The sequence below is a fragment of the Cryptomeria japonica genome, chromosome 5, assembly GCF_030272615.1.
Source record: "Cryptomeria japonica chromosome 5, Sugi_1.0, whole genome shotgun sequence".
Taxonomy (NCBI): domain Eukaryota; kingdom Viridiplantae; phylum Streptophyta; class Pinopsida; order Cupressales; family Cupressaceae; genus Cryptomeria; species Cryptomeria japonica.
This window is the reverse complement of record NC_081409.1, coordinates 13,066,930-13,083,372: the sequence shown is the minus strand read 5'-3', so window position 1 is coordinate 13,083,372 and position 16,443 is coordinate 13,066,930. Positions and strand designations below refer to the sequence as shown.

Genomic DNA, 16,443 nt, shown 5'->3' with positions numbered 1-16,443 from the left:
GAACTGAAAATGGAAATAACCAAAGCTAGTTCTGGCAGAAAGCTTTCCAGAACAAGGTGCAAAATTTCAATCTGGCAGTGAACCGCACATATTAGCATTAGAAATATAAAACTGAAAAGAAATGATATCTTAATATTGTAGCGGTATAGCATTCTAAACTTGCAAAACAAAAATCAACTTCTAAAATATTAAATTGGAAGTGCAGATGTATCTTTGAAATTGATGTCTGAAAATAAATGCTATTTACAAATCTTAACAGCCTTCCCAAATTGGTACTGTCAGCTTAGTAGATATACAGATGGCAAGATATATCAAGCAGCGATTTTTTTTCCTGTTGGAACAACAAAGATTGGTAATATTTAAAAAAAGAAAATAATATACCAAACAATAAATTATTATTTTGCGAAGAAAAATCATTGAATTGGTAATCTTCTTCATTTTTTAACTCATAAAAACTCTTCGAGGAAAAATAGTATTAGCTAATAGTTTTGCTTCTTTTTCTCTCTAAGCTTTATTTTTGAATTTGTTCTCTGTTCTTATAGTCACTTTTGGTTCTTTAAAAATGAAAAAACATTGTTTTGTCAATAGAATCAATGATCATTAGGATTGATCCTATAAATTCGCGGTCCTACCTCGAATGCTCCCTCATTTGGACATAACATTTGAAATGAGGCTTGAATTTGTGACTATTATCTATGTTTTTCAATGATTCAATTGTTTGGTCTAATCCAAAAGGTCTTAAATAATTAAAGATAATATTGCTTTAAATAATTAAAGATAATATTGTTTTAATGAATATAAGTCAAAGAACTTATTTTGTCAAATTTAATTTGTCAAATTAAATAATTAAATTATTTTCTTTGCACCACAAAATATAATAATGACCTAAGAGTCTTCATTAGACTTATGCTTGAGAAGGGGACATAAAATTTGTAAAGGGTATTTAACTGAAAACTACTACAAAGGCAAACATTTCAAATATATTCCACTAAGAACAATCATGAGTGCAAAATATGTTATTTTTGGTTTTTGTGATGCAAATTTCTATGAGTTTGGTATTAATTTTAGTAATTAATCTTTGCCTTGCAATTGTAAGTTTGTGAACCGTGTAAAAAGAGCAAAGATGTTTGAGGGAGTATTAATATGAATACATTTTTTTAAAAAATATTTCAATAAGGGTTTTGTGTTTTACATAGTATTTTAAGGTATATTAATTTTATATTAGTTTTAAATATTTTTGGTATAATTACATTATGATGGAAAATTGTGATCTTGGAATATGTTTTATTTTTCAAAAGCAATAAGTGCAAAAGTGTGGGCTATACAAATTGCAATTCTACAAATGTAATAAAAAAGAATGTCTCGATTATGAAGTGGATTTTCCTAGCAATAGAAACCTTCACCCCTTTAACCATTTATATATTTTGCAAAGCATCATGACTTCAAACACAAATTGTTAATGATGAACAATACAAACTAGAGTTGGTATTACCTCTTTAACCATTTATATATTTTGCAAAACATCAAGACTTCAAACACAAATTGTTAATAATGGACAATACAAACTAGAGTTGGTATTACCGTGCAATTTCTTTTTGATGTTATTTTGGCCAATAGACATTATGACAACTAGTGTGATTTATTTGAGATCTATTACTAGGAACCCAAATCTACTTTATCAATATGAAATATTTGCATGGCTTTAAAGTGTTATCTTCAATCATTTCTATGAATATAAAGAAATACAATCAAGGAGGGAAACCGAGAACATAACCATTGATATCCAACAATTTCCCAAAGGTACTTTTAAATATCATCAATCTTTAATAGTTAGTGTAAAGAAAAGCCTTAAACAAATCAGAAAGAATGAGTGCATATTGTACCAAATCGTATTCACAAGATCGACCCACAAAATAGTTGACAATTTTTTTTTATTCCAGTGCAAGGTATAGGTAGAAAGCATTCATTTAGGATTTTAATCCTAAAAAATGTTTTAATACGATATCATAATTATTTATTCACATTAGTTATAAAGCTAACTAACTTAACCCCCATTATAAATGTTATCCTAAACTAGTATTTAATTGTTCAAAGTATCATCATATTCGTCACATTAATTTATTTTTCTGAAAATGAATGCATATTTTGGGTGAAGTTTTCGGAATATAGTTAAAAATAAAATAAATCTGAATATAAAGTTTCTCATAGCTCGTGTTTTTGTTTTTCATAACTTTATACTACAAAATGTTATGATTTTGAATCTTTAATTGACTTGTTGCTTTATTTACATTTGTTGAGGTTCATAATAATAAACTCTTTTCAGTTAAGTGTGAAATCAAATTTATTTAACATATCTATGTTTAGCTTTAAAAATGTTTTTTTGTACTATAAATGAAAAGTGGATTTTGCATCTTAATTTGTTTATAGAGTAAAATTGTTGTTTGAATTTTATTATAGTTCTATGCTTTTACTAAAGAGCATATTTTTGTATTGGAATGATATTTTATAGGGTCTCTCTAAATCTCTCCAAAATGTGTCTCTACATTTTCATTTCACTATGTCCTTGAAGCCTTCTAAAATATTGCATGATTCTCAACCCCTTCATTGCCATATGGTCTTGGTGAATCAGAATGGAAATGAATTTTATATGAAAATCATGAATAACAATGGTGATTACTAGACTAATGAGATTCAACATTGGATAGTAGAGGTGCCACTTAGGTAAGTGATCCATACTCCTACAATAATATATCTACAACAAATCAAAGTCATTTTTATAAATATCTTTATATTTTGGGTCTAATAAGAATTATTATTATATCTACAACAAATCAAAGTCATTTTTATAAATATCTTTATATTTTGGGTCTAATAAGAATTATTATTTTTTGACTTGGATGCAAAATAGATGATAATTTTTGCTAGAAGTAGACAATTATAAAATATATATAATATATAATTTTTTTTTAATATTTAAAAAACAATAAAAAATGATTTTGTATTTTTTCTGACCTAGTGAGACATTTGACATCTAAGAACCATAAATTGAATGAAATTTACAAACCTTATTCCATTAGATTTATGAATCTATATTCATAAATATCACAATATACATTACAAAGATTGATTATGTTCAAATATAACAATAACTGATATATACAACAATCATAAGCAAGAACATGGTACAATACATTTTTGTTAGCTTGCCCAAATAAAACTCCCACTTATTTTTCATTTCGATTTTAGGGTTTCTTATGTCTATAGTTAGGGTTTTCCAGTTTACTTATTTCTTTCCTCTGGATGATTTACTGCTGATGTTTTCTTATCACAGCTTAAGTAATGGTGAAAGTATCAGGTAAGCAAATGATCTGATGAGTTGTATTTCTGTGTATAGTTAGGGTTTTAGTTTACTTATTTCGTTCTCCGGGATGATTTTTTTCTGATATTTTCTTATCCCAGCTTAAGTAACGGTGAAATTATCAGGTAAGCAAATGATCTTGTGGGAGTGTAATATTTATGATGATTTGTCGGTTGAATTTGTAGGTGCCGCAAATGTGTATCACAAAGTACGATGGAAAATTGCTCGATTTTCTGATTAGAATGGACGGAATTGGAAAGATCGGTAAGCAAAACTGTCTAAAAAGTTAGATTAAAGAAAATCTTTGAATTAGAAGATCTGGTGGAAATCACAGAAGTGGAGATTTTTCGATTTCTGCTTAGAATTAATAATTTTTCCTCGACTAAGTAGGGCTGTAGGTTTTTTTCCCAATTTAAGTAATATATTTTTATATTCTAAAATTTGTACCTTTTTTTCAGCCAAATTTAATAAATTTAATTCCGAGCAGGCTTGGAATTTGACGGCCACCCCTACCTGTCATATAATTTTTTATGACGGTTTAGTAATTTTAATGTCTTTCATTTTACGTTTTTTAAAAAATGTTAAAGTGTCAATTTTTTTTTAATTTGTGAATAGTTTAATATAAATTCTTTAAGCTTCATAGAATTGAAATTCCAATAAAATTCAATTGAGGTGAAAAGAAATAATTCCATAAAAAAAAGTAAAACTTTGAAAAACAATGATAAATTAGTAATGCACTTAAAAAATTTTAAATTTACTTGTAAGTTTCTAAATTCAACCCAAAAGTTTTGTATTATAAAAATAGAAACCATTTTAGATTTTTTTATTACAATATTTAAAAAAATTAGAAATGATTATATCTTATCATTTCAATTGTTAGAAGTTTCTATATTGATATTTAAGACAATCTTTAAAAAATATTAAAAACTAAATTGACAAAGTTTCTAAATTTATATAAGAAAAACATACTAAAAATTCATATAAAAATAATATAAAATTAGAAATAATTATATCTTAATCATACCATTTAAAAATATTCTAAATAAATTCATATATTTATAATAAACATTGTAAAATAATATATATCAATATATATTACCTATTATAATATTTTACGGCTTATTAATAATTTTATGTGTCATATATACGGTTTGTGGAAAAAATAGCATGTCGATACGGTCCACTAATTTTATTAGTTGTAATATACGGTCTAAAAGTGCAAAAACGGCCATATAGCCTGTCAAATTCCAGGCTTGATTCCGAGTAACGGAGAGCTAGAGAATTTTTTGCACTAGATAAATTGAGATTTTGCTTCTTCCTATTTTAACCTGGCAGAATATTTGCCATACTTAGCGTGTGGGATGCCATATCTGCTATTGGGGTAAATTAGTTGGTAACTTGAATTTGACCCGGTTATCCATAAAAGAACTTCAAAGTTTTTATGCATTGTGTTAAAACCATTTTTATAAAGTGAAAACAGAAGCCCAACAATACTCTGTCCAAATAACAAGACATGAATAATCCAATGCTGTCAAGTCTGAGTCAATGCAGTCAAACTAGTATGGATAAGCAAAATGTGAGACCTGTCAGAGTCGAAAGCTATAAGGTAGAAAGTATTGGTCAAATGTGGTACTTTGAAATTTGTATAGACATAATTTTTTAAAGATTAGAATATAAAACGAATTTACATTTAAGGTGATTTTTAGTTCGTGCCGGCAGACAAATATTAATGCATTCACCGAGTTCAATTAAGTCTAAAAGCATCCAGAATTAAAATATACCAATTTTTTTCTTATATTTTTATTCATTTTTCAAATATTTCTAAATTTCTTTTATTTGTATTTTATTCATTCATAGTAGTGTTTGAATTGTTTTGTCCATTTTTTTTGCAATTTTATTGTACTATTGATTAATTTTAAAATGTGGACAAATAATGTTACCATTTTGCAATAGTCTTGAATAGTGTCACATTGTGATACGTGGACCATTTGTTGTTTTTAGAAGCAATTAATAATTTGGTCATTTTTTCAACACTGGCATTAAAATATGCAATAGGACAACTTATAAAGCTATTCCCAATGGAATTAGTTGTTGTATTGGAAAAGATTTAAAAATAAGAATACATAGTATAATAGATAATATTCATGTCACAAGTATTTAAGTGGGCTGAAAATATCAATTGCAAATCAAATTTAAAGATCTTTTTCTTTTTCAAGAAGACAACACATTTGAACAAAACCACACAATAAAGATACGAATGGACATAAAAGATTTGATTTAATTTATTGCTTTTGGTTTATTGTGTAAACGCTGTGATATGTAATAGACAACCAATCATAAGATTTTTTTCTCTTATAGGTGGTTTCAATATTCCAAAAATCTATTTAAAGTATTTAATATAGTTTTTCATCAATCTGTTGTTGTGAGAACCTATTTCAGGAAAACTCATGCTAGAAGGTGCTACAGAAGGGAATTTGTGACAAAGAGAAAGGTACCTATACTTTCTTTTTTGTTTTCCATTTTTGAATGTGGGGTAGATAGGCTTGATTGAGCTCCATTCTATGAGGTCTAATCTGAATTGAGTTTCCTTTCCTATATTTGTTTGTTTCTTTTGTTTATGATCATTATCAATATATTTAATTTTGTTTTCACTAAAAAAAAAAAAGGAATAACAACTCAACCTGTGTGATTGCTTTGTTTGCTTTATATTTGGTCAAGTTAAACACTTCTTTTGAATTTTGATTTCAGATGTTTTTCCCTTTTTTTGCCTTCTAAATTTCATTCAATTTTTGAACAAATGTCAGTTAAAGTAACAAGTTTTGTTCCTCCAAACAAATTTTATTTTATTTTCAAATATCATGATAGTTTGTTGCCTTTGATTAGATTATATATTGTGAGATTTTGCCAAGATCAAGAGCTCAATGAAAAGTACAAAATATAGACAAAATATAGGACAAAAATAAATTGTATTTTCATCAATAGATAAATGATCAATAAATAAATGATTAATTATATCAATAATTGATCAATAGTTGTTGCATACAATGAATATGAGCCTGCATATATAGGCAAGATTATATGGATATGTGAGCACACAAACATGACATGTGACTCAATAAAAAACAAGGGTAGGTAGGTAGGAGAAACAATAAAATATTCCACATGAGGTGGATCACCCACCGAAGGTGGAATTATCACTCCACAATAGGTGGATATGATAAAGTAGTAACAAGATCAACACCATAAAAGGTGGAATTTCTCTTACACACTATCCCAATGTGACACAAACACAAGTGTCTCATACCCAAACTACTATGAAATGCATTTCCTAAGTAAACTTAAGTAAGGTGTAATAACATCCAAAATAAATAATTATTTACATCAACACCCCCCCTTAAGTGCAACTTAGGGGAATGCACTTAAGTCTACAATGCAACTGTGTCGAGTTGAATTTCATCATCAGAATACTACTTGTAACAAGTTAGTTTCACAAAATACAAAGGAAATGCTACAAGAAATCCAAATTCAACCAATGAAACTACATGAAATACATATAAAATAAAAATACTATTATTACCTTCATGATTTATGTCTCATTGTGTCCTAACTCCACTTTTTTTGGTTGCAGATGATGTGCTCTCAGACAAACACTGATAGCCTCCAAAATGACATATGAAAAATGGATTGATAACTGATAGTTCACTAATGCTATGATATGCAATGCTAAATGACTATGCTAAAATGATTATGCTAAAATGTTAATTGTTTCAAGCATAAAACTCACAGATGCATAAGTTTTACAAATGATTGGCTTGCAAATTCACTTGAAGTTTAACTCTTTCTCAACTCAAACTCCTGATTTTATAGACTTTGAGAGGATAAGATGATGTGGCCTAGATCAATGGTCATGATTAGATCTGCAGATTTGGATGGTTGTGAGCAAAGGTGAAGGTTGAGAGAAAGGGGAAAGAGAAAACAAGTGTCACTCATCTCACCTTGACTGAGTTGTTGACTGAGGGAATCTATGAATGGTTGGATAAAATATAGGCATGAGAGGATAAGTGGATTCAAGTCCTTTCTAAGATTTAGGGATGTTGGAGAGAATATAGGAGGTTCTGAAATATGTGTATGTACACAATATTTCATTAAATTCGGAGGTCGAAGATAAATGTCGAATTAATATTTAAAAAATATTAATTTCCTTTGCCACATGATGGATGAGTTGCCAAATGGAAGATGAAGTGGAGATGGAAGGACGAGTTGGAAAAGGGATTAAATAATTTAGGAAATCATTTAATATTTGAGACTATAGGATAGGAGAATAATCATTAAATATTAGATATTTAAATGATTGAAGAAGATAATTAAATATTAGATATTTAATTAATTGATTAGAAGGATAATAAAATATTAGATATTTAATTAATTAGAGGAATATGATAGATGAATTAATTAATAAAATATTTTAATTAAATTAATTAATAGAAAGACACGAAATGAATTAAATAAATTAATATTTTCAAATTAACTATTTAATAGAAGAATAAACATTAAATAAATCTAAAATATTTATTTGATTGCTCATAGCCATTTTTATGTGTATACATTTTGCCCCTATTTGAAATGATGTCAAGACAACATTGTTTCAAAGATTAAATCAAGTCTTGATAGTGCGTTTGACGGAGATGAAAATCCTGATTGTGTGCCCCCTAAGGAGATTGATTGTGAAATTTTTGAAAAAAATTGTTTTGAATGATTGATCTCATGATAATTGAAAAGTTCTGTCAATTAAATTCATTTGTAAAAAACAAATTAAATTGTCCCATTGAAAAACATTAATTACCTTTTCAAATAGTAAATATAAAATTAACCAAGGTTAATTTTAATTTCATTTCATCCTTGTTAGCTTGTGAAGAAAATTGTTTAGGTGAGGTGGCGAAATGGTGATTCATGTGAAGAACAATCGATTTGAGTGCGTTCGACGATATCAGCGACCTCTTGAGTATGAGGATTCGGTATGTATCTTATCTTGAGCTTTGTTTGCAACTTGTACCATTTTTTTTTTTTTTTTTAATGCGTTTTTGGAATTTTTTTTATTTTTTCGATATTAGGTTAGCGCATTTGCATTTAGTTTTAGCGCTTATGCATTTAGGTTTAACGCTTTTGCTCATGATAGCGCTTTTGCTCATTTTGTTAGCACATACGTTAAGGATGTTAGCGCTTACGTTTCGTTTGTTAGCGCATATGCATTGTGTGTTAGCACTTTTGCAAGTTTCGCGCATTTGTCCTTAGGGTTAGCGCTTTTGTTGAAAATGTTAGCGCATATGCTTTGTTTAACACTTATGTTCAAGAGTATAGCACTTTTGTTAAAATTTTTAGCGCATATGCTCTAAATGAATGTTTTTGATAGATGTAAAAGCCAAAAATCACCGTGTTGATTGAATTTGACGTGTTTGATGCGCATGCAAGATGAATAGGTACTTGATTGATTGATTGTTTGATGTCATTTGATAGATTGATTTGATTTGATTGGATAGATTAGCTCTAAGAAACCAATTTAGTTTATGATGTAAGAGCATAGCAAAGTTTTGATTTAACTCAGTGATTGATAGAAAACCATGATTGATAGGTTTTAAAATGATTTGATAGCTTAAGTTGCTTAAGTTTGATTTGATTGATTTGATAGATTAGCGATTGCTTTGATTTGATAGATAGATAAGTGATGATTGATTTAATTCTCTTGGTAAATAGGAGAAACTTGATGTTATCCAGTGTCGGAAGAAATTCTCGGCAGTACGACATTTAGTGCCAGAGCTGACACATGCAGAGGTCAGACATATAGATGTCTGTGGATTACATCATTTATTATATATGCCTGAGATTACCCCTAATAGGGGATTATTGACGACGTTAGCCGAGAGATGACATAGTGAGCATAACACTTTCCACCTGCCAACGGGTGAGATTAGTGTGATGCTTGAGAATGTCTATAGGATTCTGCACATCCTAGTGATTGACGAGTTAGTGCAGTATGATGTTCATGATCATGTAGGGACAGAGGCTTGCAAAGCCGTTTTTGTTGATGAGAACATCTCTAGAGGAGAGATCGGATGGGAGGATATGGTTATGTATTACGAGACTGTCCTTGTGATTCTTGCTGGTTTGATTGGAGGATTCATTTGTCTTGATAGGCGATCGCGAGGTTTTGCTGTTGGATGGGGTGAGATTCTTCAGAGTATGATGCAGCATCGGACTCGATATGCTTAGGGTGTTTGTATGCTTGCATATTTATATCATGATCTTCATCAGGTGGTGTATGATGAGAGTGCTAGTTTGTCTACAGGATGCACACTATTGCAGATCTGGTGCTGGGAGCACATTGCTATCACTCGGCCTATCCATCATACAGTTCGTGGAGAGAGGCAACCATATGTGTATCTATATGCAGGTATCCTTACTTAGCATAAGCTGGGTAAGATGGAGTATTGGCGTTGGGTGCTTGATTCATTGGATAGTATTACTTGAAGACCATATGTTGATTGTGAGCCGTGGATGGATGATGGACAAACATTACCATTTATTATGCAGAGTAGATATCTTATTGGTTGGACTCCTTACATTATTGAGCGACAATTGATTAGTCGCATTCATAGATAGTTTGGTATGATTCAACCTATGCTTATTGGTGTCACGATATATGCTCGGCGGTACAGAGATAGGCGAGATTGGGGACCTTCTTTGTCTTTTGAGATTGCTCACGCAAAGTTTCTTGCTACTCTTAGAGTGGCTTATGATACGAGATTACACATTCTTGATCCTGGTGTTACTGCAGATTATGCTCAGTATATACTAGCACATCCATTTCCTCGTATTACTGATCCAACAGATCTTCCTCCTAGCTCAGGAGATGAGGATGATGATTCAAATGATCTCATTATTAGGAGATGGAGACGGAGATGAGAGCTTAGAGCTGCTCATGACGCCAGAGGAGGTGGAGATGAGGGTGGAGATGGTGGTGGGGGTGGTAGTAGACCTAGATAGAGAGGAGGGCGATTGAGAGTCCGTGGAGGACCTTTTGGACTAGTTGGCAGGATTGGGAGATTGCGTCCTATGGGTGGGAGAGATGGTGGATGGATTGGGAGGGATATTGGCAGGGCAGGGATGAGATCACCGAGAGGGTTGCCATTGACAGGAGGAGGTAGGATGATTGGATTAGATGGGGGTTGCGGGAGAGGCATCGATTTTGGTTAGATTCAACCAGACCCTAGAGTTATTGCAGCTCATGGTGGAGAGGATGAGGATCTAGAGGATCATGTTCCACTTATTAGACAACGGGTTCTGAGAGCTACTCGGACTAAGATTCCAGCAGGTGGACATGGAGGTGGTGAGGAGGGGACTGGGGGCACCAGAGCACGATACCATTGATAGTCTTAGAGCACAGATTGATCAGCTTCGAGCACAGGTACAAACTTTCATGGTTGAGAGGGATAGAGCTGTCAGGAGATAACAGGATACTCAGGGTCTCCTTGATCATATTCAGCAGGTTGGATTAGGCACTGTCTCAGTTGACACTGTTAGAGCACTAGTTCGGGTCGGGAAGGAGACTTCCCGTTGGCGACGACTATATGAGGATTTAGTCACAGAGAGTTAGAGAGCAGGTAGTTATCATACCACCGTGTTGATGGATACTAGCAGTGGTGGGGTCATGGGGCCTCCTCAGAGGAGTGCTGATTGTGGGAGACAGGTATTTGGAGAATCTTCTCGCCCACAGCCACAAAGACAGACAAATTCAGGTGGTAATGGTACAGGACAACCGTGACTTGATTTGGAGGCACTTGTATTGTTTATCTGATATCATTGTATACTTGGACTTTTATTGTTTTATATGCAAACACAGACTATTCTATATGATGATGATTTTGATTATGCAATGATTACATGGATGATCTATATGATGATTTTTATTATGCATGGATTACATGGATAATGATTTTTGTCTTTCTTTTCCTTATGATAATGATCTATATGATGCAATGATAAATGTTTTTGATTTTTGTTTTTGATGACAATGGATGCAAATGAAAATGATTACTAACTTAAATGATATGAATGAAATGATGCAAATGAAAATGATATGAAAATGCAAATGTTTTATAGTGATGATGATTATGAATGCTATGTTTAATCAAACTTATAATGATAAATGCTTATAATGATGAATGAATCTAAGTGCAAAGATGCAACTAAATGATCTTTAATGAACTTTTAATGATAATGCAAATAATAATGATGATACACTACATGGTTAATGAAATGCACTTAATTGAATGCAAACTAATGCAATTTTTGAAATGCAACTAAATGATTTGAAATGATTCTAAAGATGAATGCACCTACGATGATCAAATGCAAATTGTTTTTGTTTGTCCAAGCATACTCAATCTTTATTTATGACCGTTGATCTCTTAATGAAATGATATGCTTATAATGCAACTGACAATGAATGCTTATAATGCAGATAAATAATGAACTAATCTAAAATGATTTAACTAAAGATTATATTGCCATTCTTCATATGCTATCTTGTAACAGTGCTTGATTTCATCATTGAGCTTTAAAATGTTGTAAGAAAATACAAGCAACTTGACATAAAGATTCAAGATGATATGAGTCTTTCTTACATGGATTTTGATATAGCGAGTTATTACAAGAAACTTGATAAAATGAATCAAGTTGACCCGAGTATTGCTTGCAGAATAGACAAGGATTATCTCCTTTCATGCATGACTTGGAACGTCCTCCTTGATCTTTTGCCGATCATATCCTGAGACAAGTACATGCCTTAATAAGAGATAAACCACAGACAATAATCAAAGAAAAATAATCATGCCTTATCATAGCTTCTCTAGTCATGGACATCTTTGAGTCGCATAAAGTACATGATTAGCAATAAAATCAAGATATAAACACTGAAACTTGTATGTCATTCTCATGTTCTTATGGTCATTAACTGACGTAATCATCTTGATGAATTATGTTTGATAATCCTTTATTACTTGCTGGTTGATTCTTCGGTTTCAGAGTTTCACAATTTAGTTATTATAAGACGCCTTGATCTTCATTGCTTTGTTGCTCATCATCTGTTTCAAAGCCCTAGGTGTTTTTGGTTTTTTCTAAGTTTTCCGAATGTTTTGGATTTTCAAAGATTTAAAAGATCACTTTAGCAAAAGGAATTAGGATTTTTCCCCTAGCGGAAACAAAACTTTATTATGGATATATGAATTGATCAAGATACAAACCATGGCGAGCTACAAATGCAGATTGATTGATTCTAATAAGATCTAAGATAGTAACTGTGACAAGAGTGTCAAAGATTGATAATTATTGGTAAGTGGCATATGTCCTGCGAAATGGTTCAAAGCAATAGATGTGAAAGATGGAATGGATAAGCTAAGATAGATGAAAGCGATAGATGCAATATGATGGAGTGGATAGGTGTGCAAAGCGATCTAATAGATGGAGGAATTCACTTTTTAGATAGCGCCTATTTACCAGGTTTTCACCATCTAAATTTATTGCATTTTTCTCTTTTTTTTAATTTTTGTTTTATGTTTTTTAGGGATTTTCTGCTTTTTTGCTTTTTGCTTATTTCTTTAGGACTTTATATGCTTTTTATTGATTTTTTCCAGGACTTTATATCTCAAGCATAGAATTTCTTGAGAGAATAGAATTGATAGGTTCATCAAACCAATCACCTTCAGGGGTAGATAACTTGTATGCTCCTGATCCATATGTTGCTACTATGACAAAAGGTCCTAGCCAATTTGGTTCAAATTTTCCCTTCTTTTCTCGGTCTTGCTGATTTCTTGGATTCTCCCTTAGAACTATATCTCCAATCTGAAAAATGTGTGGCTTGACTCTATGGTTATAAATTCTTGCCATTCTTTGTTGATATACTTTCAAATGATTTGTTGCATTTTGGCGACGTTCCTGAATCAGTTCAAGTTCTCGGAGTCGAGAGACTCGTTGTTCTTCTTCTGGTATAAGACCTTTCAAGGATACTCGTAGAGAAGGTATCTCTACTTCTATAGGTTACTTGGCTTCTGATCCATAGACCAAACAATATGGAGTTGCCCCTTTTGGATTGCAGATGCTGGTTCGGTATGCCCATAGAGTAGGATTTAGCTGAATGTGCCAATCTTTTCTAGCTTCATTGACTGTTTTCTTTAAAATTTTCAAGATAGTTTTGTTTGATGCCTCAACTTGACCATTTCCTTGTGAATAATATGGAGTAGAAAACCTATGTAGGATATGAAATTGTTCACATAGCTCCTTCACATCTTGATTAATGGTCTTCCATTATCAGTGATAATGGTCATAGGAACTCCATATCGACAAATTATATAATTCAAAATGAATGATGTTATTTGTTTTCCTGTCACTGTTGTTAGAGGCACTGCTTCAATCCATTTAGTGAAATATTCAGTAGCAGTCAGAATAATCTTATGTCCATTAGAAGATGAGGGATTTATCTTTCCTACCAAATCAAGGCCTTATTGAGAAAATGACCATGATCCTGTCATAGGATATAATTTCTGTGTTGGTGCATGAATGAGATTCCCATGGATCTGACATTGTTTGCATTTTCTAGCATATGTGAATAAATCTCTCTCCATAGTAGACCAATAGTAACCCATACGAAGAATTTTCTTAGCTAGTGTTAAGCCACTTGAGTGTGTGCCACAAATACCTGCATGAACTTCGTTAAGAACTTTCTCAGATTCTTCTTGTTCAAGACATCTCAACAAAGTACCATCTAGACCACGCCTATAAAGGATATCTGCAATAATAGTATAGCGAGAGAATTGACGGATAAAATTCCTTTTCTGATTGCGGGATAGGTCAAGAGGAAGGATATTCTCTTTTAAGTACTGATAAGTTTGACCGTATAAGGATTGATTGGTTCCTGATATATGGCAAATTCGGTAGATATGCTGAGATTGAAAGGTAGGGGTTAAGATATATTCCACAAGAAATTTGTAACGATGTTGATTCTCCTTATTTTGCAAGGGAGATGCTATTGTAGCCATTACATCTGGTGCTTTATTCTCATTTCTTGGAATCTGGGTGAATGATATTTCTTTAAAGTGTTCTTTAAACTCCTCTACCAGCTGTTTGTATGGCATGAGTTTATCATCCTTAGTTTGATAATCATCATTTATTTGGTTGATGATAAGCTATGAATCACCATAGACATGTAATTATTTGACATTCCATTCAATGACCATTTTGAGCCCAATAGCCAATGCTTCATATTCTGCAGTATTGTTTGTGCATGGAAACCACAGTCTATATGATTTTGGAATTGTGTGTCCCTGAGGTGTGATCAAAAAGATTCGTGCGCCTTATCCATAGTGTATAAGAACCATCAAAGTACAATTCCCAAAAGTTTGTACTTACTGTCAGAATGTCTGCATTAGGAAATTCAATGTGCAATGGTATGTCCTTTTGTAAAGGAGCTTCAGCCAATTGATCAACAATGACCTGTCCCTTGATAGCTTTTCGGTCAACGTACTCTATATCAAATTCATTCAGTATCATAACCCATTTGGCTAGTCTTCCTGTCAATGTTGACTTGCTCAATGAATACTTTAGTGGATCTATCTTTGCTATTAGTTTTACAGAATGAATCAACATATAATGTCACAACTTCTGAGTTGCAAATACAATTGCTAGACATGTCTTCTCTATTGAGGAATAATTTAATTCATAGCCAACAAGCATTCTATTGATATAATACACTGCTCTTTTTTTTTCTTCTTCATCATGTTGAGCTAGGAGAGCTCCTAATGATACATTTGTCGCTGAGATATAGAGCAACAATGGTTTCCCTTTGGTTGGTGATACCAGTACTGGAGGATTCATGAGACATTCTTTGATTTGCATAAAAGCTTCTTCACATCTTTGATCCCATTTGAATGAAATATTCTTATGTAGAAGATGGGTGAGTGGACATCTATCTGCTAACCGAGAGACAACTCTCTTGATTGATTGCAATTTTCCTTGTAAAGATCGTAATTGACTTAGGTTCCTAGGTGACTCCATCTCCATGATGGCTTTGACCTTTTTAGGATCTACTTCAATTCCACGAGCTGATATAATGTACCCAATAAGTTTTCCAGAGGTTACTCCAAATGCACATTTTTTTGGATTTAATCTCAACTGATATCTTTCCAGCCTGTCAAAAATCTTGCTTAAGATATTTAAATGTTCTCGTCTTATATGAGATTTTGCAAGTATATCATCTACATAATCTTCCATAAATGTATGCATCATGTCATGGAAAATTGTCGTCTTAGCCCTTTGATAAGTCGCTTCTGCATTCTTAAGCCCAAATGGCATAACATTCCAGCAATACGTTCCCCATGCACAAGTGAAAGCTATCTTTTCTTGATCTTTAGGTGCAATTCTTATTTGATTATATCCCGAAAAGCCATCCATTAATGAAAACATTTCATGTCCTACTGATAAGTCCACAATTACATCAATGTTCGGTAATGGGAAATCATCTTTTGGACATGCTTTATTCAGATCTCTGAAATCTGTACAGATTTTTATGCTTTTATCTGGCTTTGACACTAGTACAATACTTGAAACCCATTCTAGATAAGCAACAGGTCTTATAAAACCCACATTTAATAGTTTCTTCAGCTCAGTTTTTACAAGAAGAGCAATGTGTGGATGCATCTTTCTTAGCTTTTTCTTAACTGGTTTTGGTTTTAAATCCACATTAAGATGATGCATGATAAGATCTGGATTAAGTCCTGACATGTTTGCATAGGACCAAGCAAAATTTATTTGTCTTTTCTTAAAGAATTCCATGTATTCTTTCCTCTCTTCATCTGATAATGAGGCAACATAATGAAGTATTTTAGGGTCCTTTGATGTACCAATGTTTACTGCTTCTGTTGGTTCTATCAGGATATCAGATCTCTCTTGAAAATATGCAGGAAGAATGTCAAACTTTCCATCTTCTGGCGCCTCAAAGAGGTTTTCACCATCAGATACGTCCTTTATTTCCCCTT

General features: G+C 32.1%; 1 long non-coding RNA gene across 1 annotated transcript in view; it reads left to right on the top strand.

Moving 5' to 3' along the window:
• Positions 1-3,219: 3,219 nt before the first annotated feature.
• Positions 3,220-16,443, top strand: part of LOC131077982 (uncharacterized) — a 48,046-nt gene continuing 34,822 nt past the window's right edge. The window contains exons 1-3 of the long non-coding RNA XR_009372488.1: positions 3,220-3,355; positions 3,544-3,622; positions 5,798-5,849. This is a non-coding gene — a long non-coding RNA (uncharacterized LOC131077982). The remainder of the gene's footprint in view (positions 3,356-3,543; positions 3,623-5,797; positions 5,850-16,443) is intronic.